Genomic DNA, 16,965 nt, shown 5'->3' with positions numbered 1-16,965 from the left:
AATAAAAATATAAACTTCTTAACATAAGCTCCATCAAGTTCAAGACACTTTTTAAGCAATGATACCAGCCATTTGGTCTATCCCTAAAGAACTGAGGGTCCTGAGAACTTAATCAAGTTAATGAAGTCTATTTTACATTATGAACTGAAGAAAAATGAGTGCAGTTTAAAGATTTGTTAAGATTATGAAACAAAAAGAAAGAGCCAAATCAGGACTGTAAGGTGGATGAATGCCTAATGATTTCCCACCAAAGCTCTCACAAAATTGCCCTTGTTTGATGATAGGAATGGGCAGGAGTGTTGTGGTGGGTAAGGACTCTAGTGAAGCCTTCCCAAGTGTTTTTCTGCTAAAGCTTTGGCTTTCCCAAAACACTTTCATAATAAGCAGATGTTATTGTTCTTTGGCCCTCCAGAAAGCCAACCAGAAAAATTCCTTAAACATTCCCAAAAATCATTGCCATGACCTTTGCTCTTGACCAGTCCACTTTTACTTTTACTGGACCACTTCTACTTCTTGGTAGCCATTGCTTTAATTGTGCTTCACCTTTAGGATTGTACTGGTACAGCCATGTTTTGTCTACTGTTATAGTTCTTCACAAAATTGCTACAGGATCTTGATACTACTGTTAAATTTTCCATTGAAAGCTTAGCTCCTGTCTGCTGCTGATCTGGGTGCAATAGTTTGGGTACCCACTGAGTGGAAAGTTTGCTGAATTTTAATTTTTCAGTCAGAATAGTGTAAGCTAAGCCAATTTAGATATCTATGGTGTTGACTATAGTTTGTGCTGTTAATTCTTGGTCTTCTTCAATTAGGGCATGGGCATAATTTTTTTCAAAAATTGATGTAGAAGGTTTGCTGCTGTGTGCTTCATCTTCAGCAACATCTCATCCCTTGCTTCTTAAAATGAGCTATCCATTTGGAAACTGCTGATTTCTTTTGGAGAATTGTCCCCATAAACTTCTCATGAAGCATCAGTGAATTTACCATTCTTCCACCCAAGCTTCACACTAAATTTGATGTTTATTCTTGCTTCAATTTTAGCAGAATTTGTTACTCTGATAGATGCTCTTTTCAAACTTAGGTCTTATCTTCTTAGTGCCTCAAACTAGATCCTGTTCAGACATTTTATAACAAGTTAGTATGAGTTTATTTTGGTATAAAAATTGGACTCCATAATTTTTATGCATTTTCATTACTTTTTGGAAGACAATTCATATCACCTTAAGCTTCTTTTAATTTGCCTCTTTTCCATATGTATATCTTCTTTGGTGAGGTGTCCTTTTCAGATGTTTGTACATTTAAAAATCAGTTATTATCCACTCCCACCACTTCTTTTCAACATAGTACTGGAAGTACTGTCAAGAACAATTAGACAAGAAAAAGAAATTAAAGATATCCAAATTCGAAAGGAAGAAGTGAAATGATCTCTCTTTGCACATGATATGATTCTATATATAGAAAACCTCAAAGACTCCACCAAGAAAAATGATTAGATCTAATAAATGAATTCAGTAAAGTTGCAGGATATAAAATTAATGTACAAAAATCCATGTCAGTTTTATTCATAAATAACCTAGCCGAGAAATCAAGAAAATAATCCCATTTATGGTAGCATAAAAACACTTAAGAATAAATTTGACCAAGAAGATGAAAGTGCATCAGCATAACCTGCACACTGAACACTACAAAACATTGCTGAAGTAAATTGAAGAGGACCCAAATAAATAAAAAGATATTCCATGCTCATAGACTGGAAGAATTAATGTTAAAGTGTCTATACTACCTAAAGCAATATATAGATTCAATGCAATCCCTATTAAAATCTCATTGGCATTCTTCACAGAAATAGAAAAAAAATCATACAATTTTTATGGATCCACAAAAGACCCCAAATAAGTAAAGCAATTCTGATAAACAAAAAATGCTGGAGGCATTATACTTCCCAATTTAAATTTATATTACAAAACTAGAATAATCAAAACAATATAGTATTGGCATAAGAGATACACAAAACAGTGGAACAGAATAGAGAGCCAGAAATAAATCCAAACATAAATGGTTAATGAATTTTTGACAAGAACACCAAAAAGAGGAAAGGGTAGTCTCTTCAATAAATAGGTGGTGGAAAAACTTAATTTCTACATGTAAAAGAATGAAACTAGACCCCTTATGTTACATCATACACAAAAATCAATTCAAAATGGATGAAAGACCTGAATGTAAGAGCTGAAGCCATAAATTTCCTAGAAGAAAACATAGGGGAAAAACTCCTTGACATTGGCTTTGGCAATGCTTCCTTGGATATCACACCAAAACCTCAGGCTACAAAAGCAACAATAAATAAATGAAATAATTATATCTAAAAAAACTTCTACACAGAACAAAACAATAAAAAATTGAAAAGGCAATGTACAGATTAGGAGAAAATATTTGCAAACCATGTATCAAACAAGGGTTTAATATCCAAGATTTAGGAAGAACTCATAAAACTCAATAGCAAGACAACATATAGCCTGGTTAAAAAAAAATAGGGAAAGGACTTGAATAGACGTCTCTTCAAAGATGACAGAAAAATGACCAACATGGATATGAAATGCTGCTCAATATTACCAATCATCAGGAAAATGCAAGTCAAAACTACTTTGAGATACCACCTCACACCTGTTAGGATGGTCATCATCAAAAAGACAAGAGCTAACAAGTGTCGGTGAGGGTGTGGAGAACAGGGAGCACTTGTAGGTTGTTGGTGGGGATGTGTTATAGATTGGTGCAGCCATTATGGAAAACAATATGGAAGTTCCTAAGTAAATTAAAAATAGAACTACCATATGACCCAGCAATCTGTATTCTGGGTATATCCCCAAAGGAAATGAGATTATCTGCACTCTCAAGTTTATTGCATCACTATTCACAATAGCCAAGATATAGACACAACCTAGGTGTTAATCAATGGGTGAATGGATAAAGAAACTGTGATATAGATAGATCACTAGATAATTTGAATAGTATTTAGCATTTAAAAAGAAGGCAGTCCTGTTATTTGCCAAAACATGGATAGACCTTGAAGACATTATGCTAAATAAAATATGCCAGACACAGAAAGAAAAACATTGTGTGATCTCACTTATATGTGGAATCAAGAAAAAAATGTCAAATATATAGAGATAGAGAATAAAACAGTAATTACCAAAGTCAAGATAATGTGGAGGAAATGAGATGTAGGTCAAAGGATGAAAAATAGCAAATATGCAGGATGAACTAGTGAAAAGATCAAAAATCAAATGTACAACATGAGGACTATAGCTAATACATATGATATATTGTGTTTGGAATTTTTTGCTAAATGAGTCGATTATACCTGCTCTTGCCAAAGAGGGAATAATCAGTAAGTATGTGAGCTGATTATTTTTACACTATAGTTTTACTATATATAGGTTTCTTTTAACATTGTGTTGTATACCTTAAATATAGACAATAAAATTTATTTAAAAAATTTAAAAAATCAGGTTGTTTATTTTCATTGTTGAGTTTAAAGAGTTCTTTGTATATTTTGGATAAAAGTTCTCTATTAGAATGTCCTTTGCAAATATTTTATCTCAGTCTGTGGCTTACCTTCTCATTCTTTTTGCAGTGTCACAGGTTAGAAGTTTTTAATTTTAATGAAGTCTAATTTATCTATTCTTTCTTGCATTGGTTGCACTTTTGGTATTGCATCTAAAAAGTCATTGCTAAACCCTAGGTCAACCAGATTTTCTCCTGTGCTATCTTACAGGAGTTTTATAGTTTTTCATGTTACATTTAGGTCTATGATTCATTTTAAGAACATTTTTATGAAGGGTGTGAAGTCTGTGTCTAGCTCCCAGTAAAGGCTTGTTATATCTCACCTGGAGTGTCAGGCTGCCAACATTTCTTGTCCCCTCCAGGCTTCAGGCCAGCACCTGTGGATGGAATCTCCTGACCAGTACACACAGACCCCAGCTTCAGGATAACCCTGGCAGTCCCAGGCACCAGGCCAGCACCCACAGCCCTAGGACACAGACATGACCCCAAGTATCCAGCTTCTAGGCTTGCCCCACTCTCAGGCCCATCCCCATAGCCCCAGACTTCAGGCAGATAGATACCCAGGGACCCAGTTTCCAGGCCTGTAGACCCTTGCTCCAGGCTAGCCTTTACCAACCCAGGAACCAGTCTTCCACAGTCACAGGCTAGCCATCACATCTCCAGACTCCAAGCCAGCATCTACAGACTCAGGCTCCAGGCCTTCTCTAGCATCAGGCTGGTGCCACTCTAGCACTCCAGTGCTAGGGTGGTACCAACTGACACCAGCACCAAGCCTGCTCCTGCAGCCTCAGGGTCCAGGCTGGCCCCTGGAGACTCAAGCTTCAGACCCAGACCAGACTCCAGATTGGCCCAGTACCAGACTGGCCCACATGACCCCAGGCTTCAGGCGCTCCCCCCGACCCCCAATAACATTGCCAGCTCAGTCTCTTCAGCCCCAGACTCCAGGCCAGCACTTGTGGACCTAGCCTCCAGCCCCACTCCAGCACCACGTTGGCATGCACAGAACCAAGTTTAAGGCCACTCCCAGAAGTCCAGCAGAATCAGGATCCAGGTCTGCCCCAGGAGTCCCAGTAAACATAACGATATGAATCTAGAAATCAATAACAGAAGAAAAATTGGAGAATTCACAAATTTGTGGAAATTAAATGACCTGCTCCTGAACAAAGAGTCAAGAAGAAATTAAAAGAAATTGAAAAATATCTTGAGACTAAAGAAAGTGGGAACAACACGTCAATCTTATGGGATGCAGCAAAAGCAGTTCTAAGAGGGCACTTTATAGCAATAAATGCCTGCATCGAAAAAGAAAAAAGACTTAAAAATCCAGACGGGTGTGGTGGCTCATGTCTGTAATCCCAGTGAGCCACTGGGAGGCTCACTTTGGGAGGCCAAGGCAGGTGGATCATGAGGTCAGGAGTTCAAGACCAGCCTGACCAACGTGACAAAACCCTGTCTCTACTAAAAATTAAAAAATTAGCTGGGCATGGTGGCGCGTGCCTGTAGTCCCAGCTACTTGGGAGGCTGAGGCAGGAGAATTGCTTGAACCCAGGAGGTGGAGGTTGCAGTGAGCCTGGATCATGCCACTGCACTCCAGCTTGGTGACAGATTAAGACTGTCCAAAAAAAAAAAAAAAGAAATCCAAACTAACATTATACCTCAAGGAACTCTTAAAAAAAAGACCAGCCTAAACTGAAAGCTGGCAGAAAGGGAGTAAAGGTCAGAGTAGGAATAAAAATGAATAGAGAGTAGAAAAACAACAGAAAAGATAAACAGAACTAAGAGTTAGTGTTTTGAAAAAATAAGCAAAATTAAAACTTTTAGCTGGACTAAGAAAAAGAGAGAAGTCTGAAATGAATAAAATCATAAATGAAAGAGAAGGCACTACAACTGATACTACAGAAATATAAAGAATCAAATACTATGAGCAATTATATTCCAAAATATTGTATAACCTAGAAAAATGGATACATTCCTAAAAACATACAGCCGACTGAGATTGAATCATGAAGAAACAGAAAATCTGAACAGATCAATAGCAAATAAGTATATTAAATGAGAATCCAAAACCTCCCAACTTAGAAAAGCCCAGAACTTGACCACTTCACTGTTGAATTACACCAAACATTTGAGGAAGAACTAATACCAATCCTTCTCAAACTATTCCACAAAATTGAGGAGGAGGGACTACATTCAAACTCATTTTAAGGCCAGCATTACTTGGATACCAAAGCCAGACAAGACACTATAAGAAAAGAAAACTACAGGTCCTGATGAACATAGATACAAAATCCTCAACAAAATGCTAGCAAACTCAATTCAACAACACATTAACAGATCATTCACCATGACCAAGAGGTATTTATCCCAGGGAGGAAAGAATGGTTCAACATATGCAGATTAATAAATATGGTACATCAAATAAATAGGATAAAAGACAAAAGCAAATTGATCATCTCAATAGATGCAGAAGCATTTGACAAAATATACTTTTACAATAAAAAGCTTCAACAAATTATGTATAGAAGGAATGTATGTCAACACAGTAAAAGCTATTCATATATAACAACCCACAGCTGACATCATACTTAATGGGAAAAAGCTAAAATCTTCTCTGTGATCAGGAACTAGACAAAGATACCCACTCTTTTCACTTCTATTCAATAGAATACTGGAATTCCTAGCAAGAGCAGTTAGTGATGCAATAAAAGGCTTCTATTTCAGAGAGGAACAGGTGAAATTATTTCTGTTTGCTGACAACATGATCTTATATAGAAAACTGTAAAGGCTCCACCAAAGAACAATTGGTTCTAATAAACATCTTTTGAGAATTTACAGGATACAAAATCAAGATTAAAAATCTGTAGTGTTTCTACACACTAACAAAAAATTTCTGAAAAAGAAATCAACAAAACAATTTCGTTTGCAATAGTCGTAAAACTAAAACTCTTAGGAATAAATTTATCCCTAAAGGTGAGAGATCTGTACACTGAAAAATAAAAAAAGCATTGATTAAAAAACTACAGAAAATTCAAATAACTATAAATGATATATCCTGTGCTTTTGAATCAGAAGAATTAATATTGTTTAAATGCCCATACTAATCAAAGCAATCTACAGATTTTATGCAATCCATATCAAAATTTCAGTGACATTTTCACAGAATTAGAGAGAACCACCCAAAAAGTTGTATGGAACTATAAAAGATGCTGAATAGCCAAAGTAATCTTGAGCAAAAAAATAAAGCTGGAGGCATCACATGTCCTGATTTCAAAATCTACTATAAACTTACAGTAATCAAAACAAGTTGATACTAGCATAAAAACAGACAAATAGACTAATGGAGCAGAACAGAGCCCAGAAATAAATCCACACATTTACAGTCAATTGATGTTTGACAAAGGTGCCAAGAACACACAATGAGGAGAGGAGTATCTCTTTGATAAATGGTGTTAGAACAACTGGATATACAGACATAGAATAATAAAATTAGATCCTTATTTCACACCATATACAAAAATCAACTCAAAATGGACAAAGGTCTTAAATGTAAAACCTGAAACTATAAAACTACCAGAAGAAAACATATGGGAAAAATTCCATGTCACTGGTGTGGGCAATGATTTCTTGGCTTTAACCCCAAAAGCACAGGTAGCAAAGCCAAGAATGGACAAATGCTATCACAACAAATTAAAAAGCTTATGCACAGCAAAGGAAACAACAGAGTGAAGAGACAACCTATAAAATGGGAGAAAATATTTGTTATCCACACATCTGATAAAAAGTTAATATACAAAATATATAAGGAACGCAACTCAATAGCAAGAAAACAAATAACCCAATTAAACAATGGACAAAAAGACCTAAATCGTTATTTTCAAAAGAAGACATACAAATGGCCATTAGATATATAAAAAAAAAAAATTCTCAACACTAATCATCAGGGAAATGCAAATTAAAGGCCACAATATCACATCACACCTGTAGAGTGAGCTAGTATCAAAAAGAGGAAAGGTGGGCAGCGTTGCGCAGAGTGTAAAGAAAAGGGAATCATTGTACACTGTTGGTGGGAATGCAAATCAGTACCACTGTTATCAAAAACAATACAGAGTTTCCTCAAAAATATTACTATATGATCCAGCAATTCGACTTCTAGGTAAACATCCAAAGAAAATGTAACCAGTATGTCAAGAGATATCTGCACTCCCATATTATTTACATTATTCACAACAAACCCCTAAGGTATGGACTCAATCTAAATGTCCATTGACAAATTAATGTATAAAGAAACTGTGGTGTATGTACAGAATTGAATACTGCTTAGCCTTTAAAAAGGGTATCCTGTCATTTGGGACAATATGGATGAACCTAGAGGATAATGTGTTATGTGAAGTAAGCAAGCACAGAAAAACAAAAACTCCACATCAGTCCCAACAGCACCAACCAGCACCATTTGGTGCTGTTCCATTTCCTTCTAAACAGTAGATACTTCTGATGGATTCTTGGCATCAACTCCTGTTTCAAAAAAGTATGAATAGTTTTATGAATATGAAAGAAAATTTCATAGCTGTTTATATCATTCATTCTTAAAGATCAATCAGAATAGGTGATTTTTAAATAAATTAAATAGAAATATGAAGTATCTCTACAAAGTAGTAACTTGAGGCCTCTTCCAAGCAGGAGAAAAGGGAGCTAAATTGCAAGCTCTAAGAGTTTCTGCTACTGACATCACAACACAGAAATCCAAGTGCGTACTTCCAGTGAAAGCATAAGGTACCTTTCCAGGTGTATAGTCATTGAGAAGGGACAGTAAAACTGATATTTTTTATATCAGAATGTCATTTTTGTGTGCTTATGCCTAAAATTAGGTTATTGGTGCATACACTAGTTACATTTGTGAATTTTTAAAAAGTCTCTTCTAATTTCCACATGGTTAAAAACAATCTAGTTATTGGGCTGGGTGCAGTGGCTCACACCTGTAATCCCAGCACTTTGGAGGCCGAGGCGGGTGGATCACGAGGTCAGGAGTTCAAGACCAGTCTGACCAACAGGGTGAAACCCTGTCTTTACCAAAAATACAAAAATAAGCTGGGAGTGGTGGCGCGCACCTGTAATCCCAGTTACTCAGGAGGCAGGAGAATCGCTTCAACACGGGAGGCAGAAGTTGCAGTGAGCTGAGATCGCACCACTACACTCCAGCCTGGGCAACAAAGTGAGACTCCGTCTCAAGAAAAAAAAAATCTAGTTCTCTTAAAGCATTACAAAGTTATCTGGAGAGTGCAAAGATTTCAGTCCATACACCTTTCTCCACAAAGCAGAGCCAGAAGTAACTGACTATTGTGCCTAAAACTGTTTCATTTTTAAAAACAAGTGCCATTAATATGGAGTATCTAATAAATATATAAAATAATGTGTATGTTAATTAGCTCAATTTTGCTCTTCCACAGTTTACATATTTCAAAACAATGTTATACATGATAAATATATGTAGTTTTGTCAATTAAAACATAAATTTAAAAAATGGAATATCACATAGAAGCCTAGAACAAAAATATAAAGAGAAATATCTGACATTTGATAAGAAAATGATAAGACAATGATAAGAAAAAATGATATAGAAGGAAAAACATTCACTACTTTAGAAACACTTTATATTGTTTATTAATGGCTTCTTGCCCCAAACTTTTATTTTCATGACCCTAATAAAGCAAATTATTGGAAAAATTGGGAGTGAGGACAAGGGTTATATAAAAATTTTATTTTAGGAAAAATTACATAGCAGAAACTGAATTTTCAAGACATTTACAATATGAAATCATGTTGCATTTAGTATTGTACTTTGTTAGCAACTTAGAATATTCCCCAAGTCATAAGCTACAATTATTTTTATTAGGTTTTTTTTTTTGAGACAGAGTCTGTTGACCAGAAGTCTGTTGGCCAGGACTGGTCTCGAACTCCTGACCTCAGGTGATCCACCTTCCTTGGCCTCCTACCATCCAGGTTTTATTTTTAAACCCTTTATTACTAAAATAATGTTATAGACCAGAGAAATTTTAAAAAGGGGATGAAAATTTTCATCCCCCCACTGTATTTTCGCTAATGTTAATAACTTACATAACCATAGTGTAATTATAAAAAAATTGGAAATTAATTTGGTACAATACTTTAAATTTAATTACTCACTTTATTTACATTTTACCAGTTATGCAACGAATGTATTTTTCTGTTCCAAGATGCAACTCAGGATCTCACATTGCCTTTAGTTCTCATTTTTCTTTGGTCTCTTAATCTGTGACAGGCCTTCAATCTTTCCTTGTCTTTCATGACCTTGGAAGTTTTGGAGAGTGTATGTCAGTTATTGTATTGTTTGCTATCGTTGCATAAAGCAACCAAAAATTTAGAGGATGAAAACAACACAAATTTATTATCTCTTCTCTTGGCTCGAAAGTCCAGGTGTGTATTAGCTGAGTTCTCAAGGCATCAGTGGGCTGAAATCAAAATGTCACCTGAGACTGATCTTATCTGAGGCTTAGGATCCCCTTCCAAATTCACTGGTTGTCAGCAGGATTTAGTTCTAACAGTTTGAGGACTGCAGTCTTCCAATTTTTTTTTTTTTTTTACTATTGTCAAGGGTTTGCTCTGTTTTTAGATGCTTCCCTCAGGTCCTAGTCATGTGTACCTCTCACAATATAGCAGCTTACTTCGTGGAAGCCAGCAGATAAATCTCTAGTCTGCTGTGGGAGATTCTTCTATAATGTAACGTTATTATAATAGTTACTCTTTCATCACCTTTGCCATAGATTGTGACCTAATCAAGGCATTGATTATTCCATCATATTTAAAGGTTACAACCACACTAAAAAAAGAGGGTGTTGGCTGGACACTGTGGCTTACCCCTGTAATCCCAGCACTTTGGGAAGCCAAGACGGGCAGATAACCTCAGGTCGGGAGTTCAAGTCCAGCCTGACCAACATGGAGAAACCCCGTCTCTACTAAAATTACAAAATTAACCAGGCGTGGTGGCACATGTCTGTAATCCCAGCTACTTGGGGGGCTGAGGCAGGAGAATCACTTGAACCCGAGAGGCAGAGGTTACAGTGAGCCAAGATCATGCCATTGCACTACAGCCTGGGTAACAAGAGCAAAACTCTGTTTCAAAAAAAAGAGGGGGTTAATACTGGGGAAAGTGAGACTTAGGAGCTATATTTGAATTCCACTTACTATTTTTATTGTTGAGTGTTCCTCAAGTTGGATTAGTTGAATCTTATGATTACATTAAGGTTATGCATTTTTGATGGTAATACTACAGAGGACATGTTGTATCTTCTCAATGCATCATATCAGAAAATATGTGATGTTGATGTTTGTTATTGCTGGTGATGTTAATTTTTTTAAAGTTTTATTTATTTTTAATTGACAAATAGTAATTATATATATTTCTGGGGTACAACGTGATGTTTCAATACTTGTATACATTGTGAAATGATCAAATCAGGTAATTAGCACATCTGTAATCTTAAATATCATTTCTTTGTGGTGAGAACATTTAAAATCCTCTCTTTTAGATATTTTGAAATATACAGCAAACTATTAATTATAGTCACCTTGCTGTACGATATAACACCAGAATTTTCCTCCTGTCTAACTGTACCTTTGTACCCATTGGCTAATGTCTCCTCTTTCCCCATTTACCTCTTTCTTCCCAACCTCTGGCAAACACCACTCTACTCTCTAGTTCTGTGAGTTTGACTTTTTAAGATTCCTTATGTATGTGAGATCAAACAGTATTTGTCTCTCTGTGCCTTGCTTATTTCACATAATGTCCTCTAGATTCATTCATGTTGTTGCAAATGACAGAATTTCCTGTTTTTAAAGAGCTGAATGGTATTCTATTGTGCATATAAATCACTTTTAAAAATTCATTCATCTCTGTAATCCCAGCACTTTGGGAGGCCGAGGCGGGTGGATCACGAGGTCAAGAGATTGAGACCATCCTGGTCAACATGGTGAAACCCCATCTCTACTAAAAATACAAAAAATTAGCTGGGCATGATGGCACGTGCCTGTAATCCCAGCCACTCAGGAGGCTGAGGCAGGAGAATTGCCTGAACCCAGGAAGCGGAGGTTGTGGTGAGCCGAGATCACGCCATTGCACTCCAGCCTGGGTAACAAGAGTGAAACTCAGTCTCAAAAAAAAAAAAAAAAATTCATTCATCTGTTGGTAGACACTTAGGTTGTTTCCATATCTTGGCCACTATGAATAATGCTACACTGAATATGGGAATGAAGATATATCTTCAGCATACTGATTTCATTTCTTTTGTTTTCAAAAAATTTTTAAATTTTTAAATTTTTATTTTAAGTTCCAGGATATACAAACAGGGTGTGCAGCTTTGTTGCATAGGTAAACGTGTGCCATGGTGATTTACTGCACCTGTCAACCCATCACCTAGATATTAAGTCCACCATGCATTAGCTACTCCTGATGCTTTCCCTCCCCCCGCCCCCTAACAGGCCCCAGTGTGTGTTGTTCCCCTCCCTGTGTCTATTTGTTCACATTGTTCAGCTCTCACTTATAAGTGAGAATATGTGGTATTTGGTTTTCTGTTCCTGCATTAGTTTGCTGAGAATAATGGCTTCCAGCTCCATCCATGTCCCTGCAAAGGACATGATCTTGTTCCTTTTTATGGCTGCATAGTATTCTATGGTATATATGTACCACATTTTCTTTATCCAGTCTATCATTGATGGGCATTTGGGTTGCTTCCATGTATTTGCTATTGTGAATAGTGGTGCAATGATCATACACATGCATGTATCTTTATAACAGAATTATTTATATTCCTTTGTGTACATACCGAGTAATGGGATTGCTGGGTCAAATGGTATTTCTAGTTCTAGGTCTTTGAGGAATCACCACACTGTCTACCACAATGGCTGAACTAATTTACATTCCCACCAACAATGTAAAAGCATTCCTATTTCTCCACAGTCTTGCCAGCATCTGTTGTTTCTTGACTTTTTAATAATTGCCATTCTGACTGACATGAGATGGTATCTCATTGCGATTTTTTAAAAAGACTTTTAGTTATTGAACCAGAAATTTAAAACACAATGATAAACTACTTAGAAAACAAAACTACTACACATAAAAATGGATGGGATTTGAGCATATTTGAAGTTAGAGATAGTTCAGAATCCCTCAATGCATTCCTTTGTATACAAACAAAAAATAATCATCAGTCTCAATGAGTTAGGGGTAAAAAATCTAAAGAAAACAAAATAATAAGCCTAAAATTAGAAATTAACATATTTTCAAACAAAATTGCAACTGATAAACAAACCAGAATTCTAGTTTTGTAAACAGAAAACAGATATCCTTAATAAATCTAGTCAAGTAAACAGAAAAAGTGGCAGAATTAGGAGAAAGTAAATTTCTTAGAACTTAGAAATGGCATAATTAATAGAAAAGAGATGGCTATTAGAATTATCTGCTAACAACAGATGTTTAAATTTCAATGAAATAAAAATTTTTCTTAGAAAGTATACATTACTGGCCTGGCACGGTGGCTCATGCTTGTAATCCCAGCACTTTGGGAGTCCAAGAAGAGCAGATCACCTGAGGTCGAGAGTTCGAGACCAGCCTGACCAACATGGAGAAACCCCATCTCTACAAAAAACACAAAATTAGCCGGCATGGTGGCACATGCCTGTAATCCCAGCTACTTGAAAGGCTGAGGCAGGAGATGTACTTGAACCCTGGAGCAGAGGTTGCAGTGAGCCAAGATTGCACCATTGCACTCCAGCATGGGCAACAAGAGCGAAACTCCATACCCCTCAAAATAAAAAGCATACATTACTTAATATTTACAAAATAGTAAACATAAAAGGAGAAATACATTTCAAAACAAATTTTTAAATTTAAAGTTGCTTAAATTTAAAAATAGATTACATTATAATAGTCACAAAAGAAACTGACAGTTATAAAGAAATTATTTCCATAAAGGGTGCTGAACTCAAAAGTTCCACAAGCACAGTCTTTCAACCTTTCATGAACAAAGTACTCCAGTTAGTTATAATTGCTTAATGCACAGAAAGATATACAGTTATCCTGTTTACTTTAGAGAGCTACTCAAAATTTATACAATAGCTAAAAAGACAAGAAATAACAACAAATCAACAAATCCAGGAGCTGCTTTTTGAAGAAAATATTTTATTTCTTTTAAGTATATACCCAGTAATGGGATTGCTCTGTCTTATGGTAATTATATTTTTAGTTTTTTGCTGTACCTTCATACTGTTTCATGAAATGACTGTACTAATTTATAGTATCACCAATGGTGTGCTAGTTTTCCCTTTTCTCCACATCCTCACTGACATTTATCTTTCATCTTTTTGATAATAGTCTAACAGGTGTGAGATGATATCTTGTTGTGGTTTTGATTTGCATTTATCTGATGATTAGAAATGTTGAGCATTTAAAAAATATATCTGATGTCCATTTGTATGTTTTCTTTTGAGAAATGTTTGAGTCCTTTACCCATTTTCTAAAAGGGTTATTTGTTTTCTTGTTATTGGGTAGTTTGAGCTCCTTATAGGTTTTGGATATTACTTTCTTATTCAGTGTATGATTTGCAGATATTTTCACTCAATCCATGGGCTTTTCCCTCACTCCGTTGTTTCCTTTGCAGTACAGAAGCTTTTTTAGCTTGATGCAATCTCGTTTGTCTAATTTTGCTTTTGTTACTTGTGCTTTTGGGGTCATATCCAATAAATCTCTGCCCACATCAATGTCATGGAAATTTTCTCCTATGTTTTCTTCTAGCAGTTATATAGTTTCAGGATTTATGTTTAAGTCTTTAATCCATTTTGAGTTGATTCTTGTATAAGGAGTGAGATAAGGGCTCATTTTCATTTTTTTTTTTTTTTTTTGTGGATATCCAGTTTTTTCAGTGGTATTTGTTGAAGCAACTGTCCTTTCCACATTGCATGTTCTTGGTACTTTTGTTCAAAATCAATTGACCACAGATGTGTAGGTTTATTTCTTGGATGTCTATCTTATTCCACTAGGTGATGTGTCTGTTTTTATGTCAGTAGCATGTTATTTTAATGAGTATAGATTCATAATATATTTTGAAATCTGGTAATGTGATGCCTCTAGCTAGCTTTGTTATTTTTGGTCAGTATTGCTTTGGCTATTTAGTGGGTTTTTGTGTGTGGTTCTATACAAACTATAGGATTTCTTTTTCTATTTAAGACTGATTATATATACATATATATATATACATATATATGTATATATATATATATATTTTTGAGACAGAGTTCACTCTGTCACCCAGGCTGGAGTGCAGTGGCACGATCTCAGTTCACTGCCTCTGCCTCATTGGTTCAAGTGATTCTTCTGCCTCAGCCTCCCAAATAGCTCAGATTACATGCTCCCACTACCATGCCTGGCTAATTTTTACATTTTTAGTAGAGACGAGGTTTTTTTCATGTTGACCAGGCTGGTCTCAAACTCCTGACCTCATGTGATCTGCCCACCTTGGCCTCCCAAAGTGCTGAGATTACAGATGTGAGCCACCATACTCAGCTAAGATATTAGAATTTTGATAGAGATTTCATTGAATCTGTGGATCACTTTGAGTAGTATGGATGTTTTACCAATGTTAATTTTTCTAATTCACGAACACAAGATATCTTTTCATTTGTTGGTGTCCTCTTTAATTTTTTCCATCAAAGTTTTATAGTTTTTACTTCCTTGGTTAAATTTACTCCTAAGTATTTTTTGGTGCCATTATAAATGGGATTGTCTTTTTAATTTCTTTTTAAGTTCATTGTTAGTGTACAGAAATGTAAACTCGATTTTGTATCCTGCAATTTTACTGAATTCATTTATCAATTCTAGCAGTTTTGGCAGAAACGTAGGGATTTTCTTTTTTTTTTTTAATTTTATGATTTCTCGGGATTTTCAATGTATAAATTCGTGTCATCAGCAAACAGAGACAATTTAATTTTATCATTTTCTATTTGAATGCCTTTTATTTATTTGTTCTGTCTAATTGCTCTGGGTAGGGCTTCTATTACTATGTTGAAAAGATATGGTGAGAGTGGACATCCGTTGTCTTTTCCTTATCTTAGAGGAAAAGTCTTTTACTTTTCACCATTGAGTATAATGTTTGGTGTGGGCTTGTCATATATGGTTTTCCTTTGTGTGTTGATGAACATTCTTTCTATACCTAATTTGTTGAGAGTTTTTATCATAAAAGAATGTTGAACTTTGTCAAATTCTTTTTCTACATTTATGGAGATGACTATAGGGTTTTTGTCATTTATTCTGTTAATATGGTGAATCATATTTACTTATTTGAATATGTCGAACCAACCTTGCATCCTTGAGATAAATCTCACTTGATCATGGTAAATTATCCTTTTAATGTACTGTTGAATATGATTTGGTAGTATTTTGTTGAGGAATTTGGCGTTTATGTTTATCAGTGATATTGCATTGTAGGGTTTTTCTTTCTTGTAGAATCTGTCTGGCTTTGATATCAGGGTGATGCTGGCCTCATAGAATGAGTGTGGAAGTATTTTCTCCTATCCAACTTTTTGGAAGAATTTGAGAAGGATTAGTATTAGTTCTCATTTAAACGTTTGATGGAATTCAGTCATGAAGCCATCTGGTCCTGATAGAAGACTTTATATTACTGATTCAATCTTCCTACTCATTATTGGTCTGTTCAGATAATCAATTTCTTCTTAGTTTAGTCTTGGTAGGTTTTATATTTCTAGAAATTTATCCATTTTTTTCTAGGTTTTCCCCTTTGTTAACATGTAATTATTTATAGTTTTCTCTGATGATCCTTTGTATTTTTGTGTTATGGAATTTTAATGTCCCTTCTTTCATTCATGATTTTATTTATTTAAGTCCTCTCTGTTTTTGTTAGTCTAACTAAAGTTTGCCAATTTCATTTAGCTTTACCAAATACTAACTTTTAGTTTCATTGATCTTTTCTTAATTTTTTAAAATTGATACATAATATTATACAAATACATGGGGTGTATATGATATTTTGATACATGCATACAATGTATAATGATCAAATCAGGTAATTCAGATATTTATTGCCTGAAACATTTAATATTTTTTGTGTTGGAAACATTCCAAATCATCTGGTCTAGCTGTTTTGAAACATACAATACATTCTTGAAACTATAGTCCATTATGTTAAGCAAAATAATCCAGGCACAGAAAGACAAACATCACATGTTCACATTCATATGAAGGAGCTAAAAATGTGATGTCATGGAGATAGTGAGTAAACTGATGGTTACCAGAGGTTGGGAAGAATGGGAGGGGGGAAGGAGGGGAAGAATGGGAGGGGGGAAGGAGGGAACGAAGGGAATTTG

At 35.3% G+C, this 16,965-nt stretch overlaps 5 pseudogenes across 4 annotated transcripts in view; 4 read left to right on the top strand and 1 right to left on the bottom strand.

Moving 5' to 3' along the window:
* LOC100403415 (ATP-dependent RNA helicase DDX18 pseudogene) overlaps positions 1 to 16,965 on the top strand; it is a 365,505-nt pseudogene that overhangs the window by 88,421 nt on the left and 260,119 nt on the right. The gene's annotated exons all lie outside the window — the stretch shown is intronic.
* Positions 1 to 16,965, top strand: part of LOC144581236 (biogenesis of lysosome-related organelles complex 1 subunit 5 pseudogene) — a 340,887-nt pseudogene that overhangs the window by 88,421 nt on the left and 235,501 nt on the right. The window lies entirely within an intron of this gene.
* LOC100409123 (spindlin interactor and repressor of chromatin-binding protein-like) overlaps positions 1 to 16,965 on the top strand; it is a 339,975-nt pseudogene that overhangs the window by 87,509 nt on the left and 235,501 nt on the right. The window lies entirely within an intron of this gene.
* The window catches only part of LOC100411275 (E3 ubiquitin-protein ligase makorin-1-like), a 145,428-nt pseudogene that overhangs the window by 87,509 nt on the left and 40,954 nt on the right, over positions 1 to 16,965 (top strand). The window contains exon 3 of the transcript XR_616475.5: positions 1 to 16,965. This exon is cut by the window's left edge and continues 74,317 nt beyond it; it is cut by the window's right edge and continues 20,571 nt beyond it. The product of XR_616475.5 is annotated as an E3 ubiquitin-protein ligase makorin-1-like (transcript).
* Positions 1 to 16,965, bottom strand: part of LOC100411992 (rab11 family-interacting protein 1 pseudogene) — a 26,791-nt pseudogene that overhangs the window by 4,211 nt on the left and 5,615 nt on the right.

The sequence above is a fragment of the Callithrix jacchus genome, chromosome X, assembly GCF_049354715.1.
Source record: "Callithrix jacchus isolate 240 chromosome X, calJac240_pri, whole genome shotgun sequence".
NCBI lineage: Eukaryota > Metazoa > Chordata > Mammalia > Primates > Cebidae > Callithrix > Callithrix jacchus.
This window is presented reverse-complemented; position numbering and strand designations above follow the sequence as displayed.